This window comes from Salvelinus alpinus, chromosome 5 (genome assembly GCF_045679555.1).
Source record: "Salvelinus alpinus chromosome 5, SLU_Salpinus.1, whole genome shotgun sequence".
In the NCBI taxonomy this organism is placed as follows: Eukaryota; Metazoa; Chordata; class Actinopteri; order Salmoniformes; family Salmonidae; genus Salvelinus; species Salvelinus alpinus.
Genome location: NC_092090.1, coordinates 16,483,460 through 16,496,498, shown reverse-complemented (window position 1 = coordinate 16,496,498; position 13,039 = coordinate 16,483,460). Strand labels below are relative to the sequence as shown.

At 39.9% G+C, this 13,039-nt stretch overlaps 1 protein-coding gene across 1 annotated transcript in view; it reads left to right on the top strand.

Annotated features, from left to right (window-relative positions):
• LOC139575006 (uncharacterized) overlaps nt 1–13,039 on the top strand; it is an 80,687-nt gene that overhangs the window by 36,552 nt on the left and 31,096 nt on the right. The gene's annotated exons all lie outside the window — the stretch shown is intronic.

The window sequence follows — 13,039 nt, the reverse complement described above, 5'->3', positions numbered from 1 at the left end:
CTGATGGTGTGTTATACTACTCAACCTAGAGGTGTGTTATACTACTCAACCTAGAGGTGTGTTATACTACTCAACCTAGAGGTGTGTTATACTACTCAACCTAGAGGTGTGTTATACTACTCAACCTGATGGTGTGTTATACTACTCAACCTAGAGGTTTGTTATACTACTCAACCTAGAGGTGTGTTATACTACTCAACCTGATGGTGTGTTATACTACTCAACCTAGAGGTGTGTTATACTACTCAACCTAGAGGTGTGTTATACTACTCAACCTAGAGGTGTGTTATACTACTCAACCTAGAGGTGTGTTATACTACTCAACCTAGAGGTGTGTTATACTACTCAACCTAGAGGTGTGTTATACTACTCAACCTGATGGTGTGTTATACTACTCAACCTAGAGGTGTGTTATACTACTCAACCTAGAGGTGTGTTATACTACTCAACCTAGAGGTGTGTTATACTACTCAACCTAGAGGTGTGTTATACTACTCAACCTAGAGGTGTGTTATACTACTCAACCTAGAGGTGTGTTATACTACTCAACCTAGAGGTGTGTTATACTACTCAACCTAGAGGTGTGTTATACTACTCAACCTAGAGGTGTGTTATACTACTCAACCTGATGGTGTGTTATACTACTCAACCTAGAGGTGTGTTATACTACTCAACCTAGAGGTGTGTTATACTACTCAACCTAGAGGTGTGTTATACTACTCAACCTAGAGGTGTGTTATACTACTCAACCTAGAGGTGTGTTATACTACTCAACCTAGAGGTGTGTTATACTACTCAACCTGATGGTGTGTTATTCTACTCAACCTAGAGGTGTGTTATACTACTCAACCTAGAGGTGTGTTATACTACTCAACCTAGAGGTGTGTTATACTACTCAACCTAGAGGTGTGTTATACTACTCAACCTGATGGTGTGTTATACTACTCAACCTAGAGGTGTGTTATACTACTCAACCTAGAGGTGTGTTATACTACTCAACCTAGAGGTGTGTTATACTACTCAACCTAGCGGTGTGTTATACTACTCAACCTAGAGGTGTGTTATACTACTCAACCTAGAGGTGTGTTATACTACTCAACCTAGAGGTGTGTTATACTACTCAACCTAGAGGTGTGTTATACTACTCAACCTAGAGGTGTGTTATACTACTCAACCTAGAGGTGTGTTATACTACTCAACCTAGAGGTGTGTTATACTACTCAACCTAGAGGTGTGTTATACTACTCAACCTAGAGGTGTGTTATACTACTCAACCTAGAGGTGTGTTATACTACTCAACCTAGAGGTGTGTTATACTACTCAACCTAGAGGTGTGTTATACTACTCAACCTAGAGGTGTGTTATACTACTCAACCTAGAGGTGTGTTATACTACTCAACCTAGAGGTGTGTTATACTACTCAACCTAGAGGTGTGTTATACTACTCAACCTGATGGTGTGTTATACTACTCAACCTAGAGGTGTGTTATACTACTCAACCTAGAGGTGTGTTATACTACTCAACCTAGAGGTGTGTTATACTACTCAACCTAGAGGTGTGTTATACTACTCAACCTAGAGGTGTGTTATACTACTCAACCTAGAGGTGTGTTATACTACTCAACCTAGAGGTGTGTTATACTACTCAACCTGATTGTGTGTTATACTACTCAACCTGATGGTGTGTTATACTACTCAACCTAGAGGTGTGTTATACTACTCAACCTAGAGAGGTGTGTTATACTACTCAACCGAGAGGTGTGTTATACTACTCAACCTAGAGGTGTGTTATACTACTCAACCTAGAGGTGTGTTATACTACTCAACCTAGAGGTGTGTTATACTACTCAACCTAGAGGTGTGTTATACTACTCAACCTAGAGGTGTGTTATACTACTCAACCTAGAGGTGTGTTATACTACTCAACCTAGAGGTGTGTTATACTACTCAACCTAGAGGTGTGTTATACTACTCAACCTAGAGGTGTGTTATACTACTCAACCTAGAGGTGTGTTATACTACTCAACCTAGAGGTGTGTTATACTACTCAACCTAGAGGTGTGTTATACTACTCAACCTAGAGGTGTGTTATACTACTCAACCTAGAGGTGTGTTCTACTACTCAACCTAGAGGTGTGTTATACTACTCAACCTAGAGGTGTGTTATACTACTCAACCTAGAGGTGTGTTATACTACTCAACCTGATATTGTGTTATACTACTCAACCTAGAGGTGTGTTATACTACTCAACCTAGAGGTGTGTTATACTACTCAACCTAGAGGTGTGTTATACTACTCAACCTAGAGGTGTGTTATACTACTCAACCTAGAGGTGTGTTATACTACTCAACCTGATGGTGTGTTATACTACTCAACCTAGAGGTGTGTTATACTACTCAACCTAGAGGTGTGTTATACTACTCAACCTAGAGGTGTGTTATACCACTCAACCTAGAGGTGTGTTATACTACTCAACCTAGAGGTGTGTTATACTACTCAACCTAGAGGTGTGTTATACTACTCAACCTAGAGGTGTGTTATACTACTCAACCTGATGGTGTGTTATACTACTCAACCTAGAGGTGTGTTATACTACTCAACCTAGAGAGGTGTGTTATACTACTCAACCTAGAGGTGTGTTATACTACTCAACCTAGAGGTGTGTTATACTACTCAACCTAGAGGTGTGTTATACTACTCAACCTAGAGGTGTGTTATACAACTCAACCTAGAGGTGTGTTATACTACTCAACCTAGAGGTGTGTTATACTACTCAACCTGATGGTGTGTTATACTACTCAACCTAGAGGTGTGTTATACTACTCAACCTAGAGGTGTGTTATACTACTCAACCTGATGGTGTGTTATACTACTCAACCTAGAGGTGTGTTATACTACTCAACCTAGAGGTGTGTTATACTACTCAACCTAGAGGTGTGTTATACTACTCAACCTAGAGGTGTGTTATACTACTCAACCTAGAGGTGTGTTATACTACTCAACCTAGAGGTGTGTTATACTACTCAACCTGATGGTGTGTTATACTACTCAACCTAGAGGTGTGTTATACTACTCAACCTAGAGAGGTGTGTTATACTACTCAACCTAGAGGTGTGTTATACTACTCAACCTAGAGAGGTGTGTTATACTACTCAACCTAGAGGTGTGTTATACTACTCAACCTAGAGGTGTGTTATACTACTCAACCTAGAGGTGTGTTATACTACTCAACCTAGAGGTGTGTTATACTACTCAACCTAGAGGTGTGTTATACTACTCAACCTAGAGGTGTGTTATACTACTCAACCTAGAGGTGTGTTATACTACTCAACCTAGAGGTGTGTTATACTACTCAACCTAGAGGTGTGTTATACTACTCAACCTAGAGGTGTGTTATACTACTCAACCTAGAGGTGTGTTATACTACTCAACCTGATGGTGTGTTATACTACTCAACCTAGAGGTGTGTTATACTACTCAACCTAGAGGTGTGTTATACTACTCAACCTAGAGGTGTGTTATACTACTCAACCTAGAGGTGTGTTATACTACTCAACCTAGAGGTGTGTTATACTACTCAACCTAGAGGTGTGTTATACTACTCAACCTAGAGGTGTGTTATACTACTCAACCTAGAGGTGTGTTATACTACTCAACCTAGAGGTGTGTTATACTACTCAACCTGATGGTGTGTTATGCTACTCAACCTAGAGGTGTGTTATACTACTCAACCTAGAGGTGTGTTATACTACTCAACCTGATGGTGTGTTATACTACTCAACCTAGAGGTTTGTTATACTACTCAACCTAGAGGTGTGTTATACTACTCAACCTGATGGTGTGTTATACTACTCAACCTAGAGGTGTGTTATACTACTCAACCTGATGGTGTGTTATACTACTCAACCTGATGGTGTGTTATACTACTCAACCTGATGGTGTGTTATACTACTCAACCTAGAGGTGTGTTATACTACTCAACCTGATGGTGTGTTATACTACTCAACCTAGAGGTTTGTTATACTACTCAACCTAGAGGTGTGTTATACTACTCAACCTGATGGTGTGTTATACTACTCAACCTAGAGGTGTGTTATACTACTCAACCTGATGGTGTGTTATACTACTCAACCTGATGGTGTGTTATACTACTCAACCTGATGGTGTGTTATACTACTCAACCTAGAGGTGTGTTATACTACTCAACCTAGAGGTGTGTTATACTACTCAACCTAGAGGTGTGTTATACTACTCAACCTAGAGGTGTGTTATACTACTCAACCTGATGGTGTGTTATACTACTCAACCTAGAGGTTTGTTATACTACTCAACCTAGAGGTGTGTTATACTACTCAACCTGATGGTGTGTTATACTACTCAACCTAGAGGTGTGTTATACTACTCAACCTAGAGGTGTGTTATACTACTCAACCTAGAGGTGTGTTATACTACTCAACCTAGAGGTGTGTTATACTACTCAACCTAGAGGTGTGTTATACTACTCAACCTAGAGGTGTGTTATACTACTCAACCTGATGGTGTGTTATACTACTCAACCTAGAGGTGTGTTATACTACTCAACCTAGAGGTGTGTTATACTACTCAACCTAGAGGTGTGTTATACTACTCAACCTAGAGGTGTGTTATACTACTCAACCTAGAGGTGTGTTATACTACTCAACCTAGAGGTGTGTTATACTACTCAACCTGATGGTGTGTTATACTACTCAACCTGATGGTGTGTTATACTACTCAACCTGATGGTGTGTTATACTACTCAACCTAGAGGTGTGTTATACTACTCAACCTAGAGGTGTGTTATACTACTCAACCTAGAGGTGTGTTATACTACTCAACCTAGAGGTGTGTTATACTACTCAACCTGATGGTGTGTTATACTACTCAACCTAGAGGTTTGTTATACTACTCAACCTAGAGGTGTGTTATACTACTCAACCTGATGGTGTGTTATACTACTCAACCTAGAGGTGTGTTATACTACTCAACCTGATGGTGTGTTATACTACTCAACCTGATGGTGTGTTATACTACTCAACCTGATGGTGTGTTATACTACTCAACCTAGAGGTGTGTTATACTACTCAACCTAGAGGTGTGTTATACTACTCAACCTAGAGGTGTGTTATACTACTCAACCTAGAGGTGTGTTATACTACTCAACCTGATGGTGTGTTATACTACTCAACCTAGAGGTTTGTTATACTACTCAACCTAGAGGTGTGTTATACTACTCAACCTGATGGTGTGTTATACTACTCAACCTAGAGAGGTGTGTTATACTACTCAACCTAGAGAGGTGTGTTATACTACTCAACCTAGAGGTGTGTTATACTACTCAACCTAGAGGTGTGTTATACTACTCAACCTAGAGGTGTGTTATACTACTCAACCTGATTGTGTGTTATACTACTCAACCTGATGGTGTGTTATACTACTCAACCTAGAGGTGTGTTATACTACTCAACCTAGAGGTGTGTTATACTACTCAACCTAGAGGTGTGTTATACTACTCAACCTAGAGGTGTGTTATACTACTCAACCTAGAGGTGTGTTATACTACTCAACCTAGAGGTGTGTTATACTACTCAACCTGATGGTGTGTTATACTACTCAACCTAGAGGTGTGTTATACTACTCAACCTAGAGAGGTGTGTTATACTACTCAACCTAGAGGTGTGTTATACTACTCAACCTAGAGGTGTGTTATACTACTCAACCTAGAGGTGTGTTATACTACTCAACCTAGAGGTGTGTTATACTACTCAACCTAGAGGTGTGTTATACTACTCAACCTAGAGGTGTGTTATACTACTCAACCTAGAGGTGTGTTATACTACTCAACCTGATGGTGTGTTATGCTACTCAACCTAGAGGTGTGTTATACTACTCAACCTAGAGAGGTGTGTTATACTACTCAACCTAGAGGTGTGTTATACTACTCAACCTAGAGGTGTGTTATACTACTCAACCTGATGGTGTGTTATACTACTCAACCTAGAGAGGTGTGTTATACTACTCAACCTAGAGGTGTGTTATACTACTCAACCTAGAGGTGTGTTATACTACTCAACCTAGAGGTGTGTTATACTACTCAACCTAGAGGTGTGTTATACTACTCAACCTAGAGGTGTGTTATACTACTCAACCTAGAGGTGTGTTATACTACTCAACCTAGAGGTGTGTTATACTACTCAACCTGATGGTGTGTTATACTACTCAACCTGATGGTGTGTTATACTACTCAACCTGATGGTGTGTTATACTACTCAACCTGATGGTGTGTTATACTACTCAACCTAGAGGTGTGTTATACTACTCAACCTAGAGGTGTGTTATACTACTCAACCTAGAGGTGTGTTATACTACTCAACCTAGAGGTGTGTTATACTACTCAACCTGATGGTGTGTTATACTACTCAACCTAGAGGTTTGTTATACTACTCAACCTAGAGGTGTGTTATACTACTCAACCTGATGGTGTGTTATACTACTCAACCTAGAGGTGTGTTATACTACTCAACCTGATGGTGTGTTATACTACTCAACCTGATGGTGTGTTATACTACTCAACCTGATGGTGTGTTATACTACTCAACCTAGAGGTGTGTTATACTACTCAACCTAGAGGTGTGTTATACTACTCAACCTAGAGGTGTGTTATACTACTCAACCTAGAGGTGTGTTATACTACTCAACCTGATGGTGTGTTATACTACTCAACCTAGAGGTTTGTTATACTACTCAACCTAGAGGTGTGTTATACTACTCAACCTGATGGTGTGTTATACTACTCAACCTAGAGGTGTGTTATACTACTCAACCTAGAGGTGTGTTATACTACTCAACCTAGAGGTGTGTTATACTACTCAACCTAGAGGTGTGTTATACTACTCAACCTAGAGGTGTGTTATACTACTCAACCTAGAGGTGTGTTATACTACTCAACCTGATGGTGTGTTATACTACTCAACCTAGAGGTGTGTTATACTACTCAACCTAGAGGTGTGTTATACTACTCAACCTAGAGGTGTGTTATACTACTCAACCTAGAGGTGTGTTATACTACTCAACCTAGAGGTGTGTTATACTACTCAACCTAGAGGTGTGTTATACTACTCAACCTGATGGTGTGTTATACTACTCAACCTGATGGTGTGTTATACTACTCAACCTGATGGTGTGTTATACTACTCAACCTAGAGGTGTGTTATACTACTCAACCTAGAGGTGTGTTATACTACTCAACCTAGAGGTGTGTTATACTACTCAACCTAGAGGTGTGTTATACTACTCAACCTGATGGTGTGTTATACTACTCAACCTAGAGGTTTGTTATACTACTCAACCTAGAGGTGTGTTATACTACTCAACCTGATGGTGTGTTATACTACTCAACCTAGAGGTGTGTTATACTACTCAACCTGATGGTGTGTTATACTACTCAACCTGATGGTGTGTTATACTACTCAACCTGATGGTGTGTTATACTACTCAACCTAGAGGTGTGTTATACTACTCAACCTAGAGGTGTGTTATACTACTCAACCTAGAGGTGTGTTATACTACTCAACCTAGAGGTGTGTTATACTACTCAACCTGATGGTGTGTTATACTACTCAACCTAGAGGTTTGTTATACTACTCAACCTAGAGGTGTGTTATACTACTCAACCTGATGGTGTGTTATACTACTCAACCTAGAGAGGTGTGTTATACTACTCAACCTAGAGAGGTGTGTTATACTACTCAACCTAGAGGTGTGTTATACTACTCAACCTAGAGGTGTGTTATACTACTCAACCTAGAGGTGTGTTATACTACTCAACCTGATTGTGTGTTATACTACTCAACCTGATGGTGTGTTATACTACTCAACCTAGAGGTGTGTTATACTACTCAACCTAGAGGTGTGTTATACTACTCAACCTAGAGGTGTGTTATACTACTCAACCTAGAGGTGTGTTATACTACTCAACCTAGAGGTGTGTTATACTACTCAACCTAGAGGTGTGTTATACTACTCAACCTGATGGTGTGTTATACTACTCAACCTAGAGGTGTGTTATACTACTCAACCTAGAGAGGTGTGTTATACTACTCAACCTAGAGGTGTGTTATACTACTCAACCTAGAGGTGTGTTATACTACTCAACCTAGAGGTGTGTTATACTACTCAACCTAGAGGTGTGTTATACTACTCAACCTAGAGGTGTGTTATACTACTCAACCTAGAGGTGTGTTATACTACTCAACCTAGAGGTGTGTTATACTACTCAACCTGATGGTGTGTTATGCTACTCAACCTAGAGGTGTGTTATACTACTCAACCTAGAGAGGTGTGTTATACTACTCAACCTAGAGGTGTGTTATACTACTCAACCTAGAGGTGTGTTATACTACTCAACCTGATGGTGTGTTATACTACTCAACCTAGAGAGGTGTGTTATACTACTCAACCTAGAGGTGTGTTATACTACTCAACCTAGAGGTGTGTTATACTACTCAACCTAGAGGTGTGTTATACTACTCAACCTAGAGGTGTGTTATACTACTCAACCTAGAGGTGTGTTATACTACTCAACCTAGAGGTGTGTTATACTACTCAACCTAGAGGTGTGTTATACTACTCAACCTGATGGTGTGTTATACTACTCAACCTGATGGTGTGTTATACTACTCAACCTGATGGTGTGTTATACTACTCAACCTAGAGGTGTGTTATACTACTCAACCTAGAGGTGTGTTATACTACTCAACCTAGAGGTGTGTTATACTACTCAACCTAGAGGTGTGTTATACTACTCAACCTGATGGTGTGTTATACTACTCAACCTAGAGGTTTGTTATACTACTCAACCTAGAGGTGTGTTATACTACTCAACCTGATGGTGTGTTATACTACTCAACCTAGAGGTGTGTTATACTACTCAACCTAGAGGTGTGTTATACTACTCAACCTAGAGGTGTGTTATACTACTCAACCTAGAGGTGTGTTATACTACTCAACCTAGAGGTGTGTTATACTACTCAACCTGATGGTGTGTTATACTACTCAACCTAGAGGTGTGTTATACTACTCAACCTAGAGGTGTGTTATACTACTCAACCTAGAGGTGTGTTATACTACTCAACCTAGAGGTGTGTTATACTACTCAACCTAGAAGTGTGTTATACTACTCAACCTAGAGGTGTGTTATACTACTCAACCTAGAGGTGTGTTATACTACTCAACCTAGAGGTGTGTTATACTACTCAACCTAGAGGTGTGTTATACTACTCAACCTGATGGTGTGTTATACTACTGAACCTAGAGGTGTGTTATACTACTCAACCTAGAGGTGTGTTATACTACTCAACCTAGAGGTGTGTTATACTACTCAACCTAGAGGTGTGTTATACTACTCAACCTAGAGGTGTGTTATACTACTCAACCTAGAGGTGTGTTATACTACTCAACCTAGAGGTGTGTTATACTACTCAACCTGATGGTGTGTTATACTACTCAACCTAGAGGTTTGTTATACTACTCAACCTAGAGGTGTGTTATACTACTCAACCTGATGGTGTGTTATACTACTCAACCTAGAGGTGTGTTATACTACTCAACCTAGAGGTGTGTTATACTACTCAACCTAGAGGTGTGTTATACTACTCAACCTAGAGGTGTGTTATACTACTCAACCTAGAGGTGTGTTATACTACTCAACCTAGAGGTGTGTTATACTACTCAACCTGATGGTGTGTTATACTACTCAACCTAGAGGTGTGTTATACTACTCAACCTAGAGGTGTGTTATACTACTCAACCTAGAGGTGTGTTATACTACTCAACCTAGAGGTGTGTTATACTACTCAACCTAGAGGTGTGTTATACTACTCAACCTAGAGGTGTGTTATACTACTCAACCTAGAGGTGTGTTATACTACTCAACCTAGAGGTGTGTTATACTACTCAACCTAGAGGTGTGTTATACTACTCAACCTAGAGGTGTGTTATACTACTCAACCTGATGGTGTGTTATACTACTCAACCTAGAGGTGTGTTATACTACTCAACCTAGAGGTGTGTTATACTACTCAACCTAGAGGTGTGTTATACTACTCAACCTAGAGGTGTGTTATACTACTCAACCTGATGGTGTGTTATTCTACTCAACCTAGAGGTGTGTTATACTACTCAACCTAGAGGTGTGTTATACTACTCAACCTAGAGGTGTGTTATACTACTCAACCTAGAGGTGTGTTATACTACTCAACCTAGAGGTGTGTTATACTACTCAACCTAGAGGTGTGTTATACTACTCAACCTAGAGGTGTGTTATACTACTCAACCTAGAGGTGTGTTATACTACTCAACCTAGAGGTGTGTTATACTACTCAACCTGATGGTGTGTTATACTACTCAACCTAGAGGTGTGTTATACTACTCAACCTAGAGGTGTGTTATACTACTCAACCTAGAGGTGTGTTATACTACTCAACCTAGAGGTGTGTTATACTACTCAACCTAGAGGTGTGTTATACTACTCAACCTGATGGTGTGTTATACTACTCAACCTAGAGGTGTGTTATACTACTCAACCTAGAGGTGTGTTATACTACTCAACCTAGAGGTGTGTTATACTACTCAACCTAGAGGTGTGTTATACTACTCAACCTAGAGGTGTGTTATACTACTCAACCTAGAGGTGTGTTATACTACTCAACCTGATTGTGTGTTATACTACTCAACCTGATGGTGTGTTATACTACTCAACCTAGAGGTGTGTTATACTACTCAACCTAGAGAGGTGTGTTATACTACTCAACCTAGAGAGGTGTGTTATACTACTCAACCTAGAGGTGTGTTATACTACTCAACCTAGAGGTGTGTTATACTACTCAACCTAGAGGTGTGTTATACTACTCAACCTGATTGTGTGTTATACTACTCAACCTGATGGTGTGTTATACTACTCAACCTAGAGGTGTGTTATACTACTCAACCTAGAGGTGTGTTATACTACTCAACCTAGAGGTGTGTTATACTACTCAACCTAGAGGTGTGTTATACTACTCAACCTAGAGGTGTGTTATACTACTCAACCTAGAGGTGTGTTATACTACTCAACCTGATGGTGTGTTATACTACTCAACCTAGAGGTGTGTTATACTACTCAACCTAGAGAGGTGTGTTATACTACTCAACCTAGAGGTGTGTTATACTACTCAACCTAGAGGTGTGTTATACTACTCAACCTAGAGGTGTGTTATACTACTCAACCTAGAGGTGTGTTATACTACTCAACCTAGAGGTGTGTTATACTACTCAACCTAGAGGTGTGTTATACTACTCAACCTAGAGGTGTGTTATACTACTCAACCTGATGGTGTGTTATGCTACTCAACCTAGAGGTGTGTTATACTACTCAACCTAGAGAGGTGTGTTATACTACTCAACCTAGAGGTGTGTTATACTACTCAACCTAGAGGTGTGTTATACTACTCAACCTGATGGTGTGTTATACTACTCAACCTAGAGAGGTGTGTTATACTACTCAACCTAGAGGTGTGTTATACTACTCAACCTAGAGGTGTGTTATACTACTCAACCTAGAGGTGTGTTATACTACTCAACCTGATGGTGTGTTATACTACTCAACCTGATGGTGTGTTATACTACTCAACCTGATGGTGTGTTATACTACTCAACCTAGAGGTGTGTTATACTACTCAACCTAGAGGTGTGTTATACTACTCAACCTAGAGGTGTGTTATACTACTCAACCTAGAGGTGTGTTATACTACTCAACCTGATGGTGTGTTATACTACTCAACCTAGAGGTTTGTTATACTACTCAACCTAGAGGTGTGTTATACTACTCAACCTGATGGTGTGTTATACTACTCAACCTAGAGGTGTGTTATACTACTCAACCTGATGGTGTGTTATACTACTCAACCTGATGGTGTGTTATACTACTCAACCTGATGGTGTGTTATACTACTCAACCTAGAGGTGTGTTATACTACTCAACCTAGAGGTGTGTTATACTACTCAACCTAGAGGTGTGTTATACTACTCAACCTAGAGGTGTGTTATACTACTCAACCTGATGGTGTGTTATACTACTCAACCTAGAGGTTTGTTATACTACTCAACCTAGAGGTGTGTTATACTACTCAACCTGATGGTGTGTTATACTACTCAACCTAGAGGTGTGTTATACTACTCAACCTAGAGGTGTGTTATACTACTCAACCTAGAGGTGTGTTATACTACTCAACCTAGAGGTGTGTTATACTACTCAACCTAGAGGTGTGTTATACTACTCAACCTAGAGGTGTGTTATACTACTCAACCTGATGGTGTGTTATACTACTCAACCTAGAGGTGTGTTATACTACTCAACCTAGAGGTGTGTTATACTACTCAACCTAGAGGTGTGTTATACTACTCAACCTAGAGGTGTGTTATACTACTCAACCTAGAGGTGTGTTATACTACTCAACCTAGAGGTGTGTTATACTACTCAACCTGATGGTGTGTTATACTACTCAACCTGATGGTGTGTTATACTACTCAACCTGATGGTGTGTTATACTACTCAACCTAGAGGTGTGTTATACTACTCAACCTAGAGGTGTGTTATACTACTCAACCTAGAGGTGTGTTATACTACTCAACCTAGAGGTGTGTTATACTACTCAACCTGATGGTGTGTTATACTACTCAACCTAGAGGTTTGTTATACTACTCAACCTAGAGGTGTGTTATACTACTCAACCTGATGGTGTGTTATACTACTCAACCTAGAGGTGTGTTATACTACTCAACCTGATGGTGTGTTATACTACTCAACCTGATGGTGTGTTATACTACTCAACCTGATGGTGTGTTATACTACTCAACCTAGAGGTGTGTTATACTACTCAACCTAGAGGTGTGTTATACTACTCAACCTAGAGGTGTGTTATACTACTCAACCTAGAGGTGTGTTATACTACTCAACCTGATGGTGTGTTATACTACTCAACC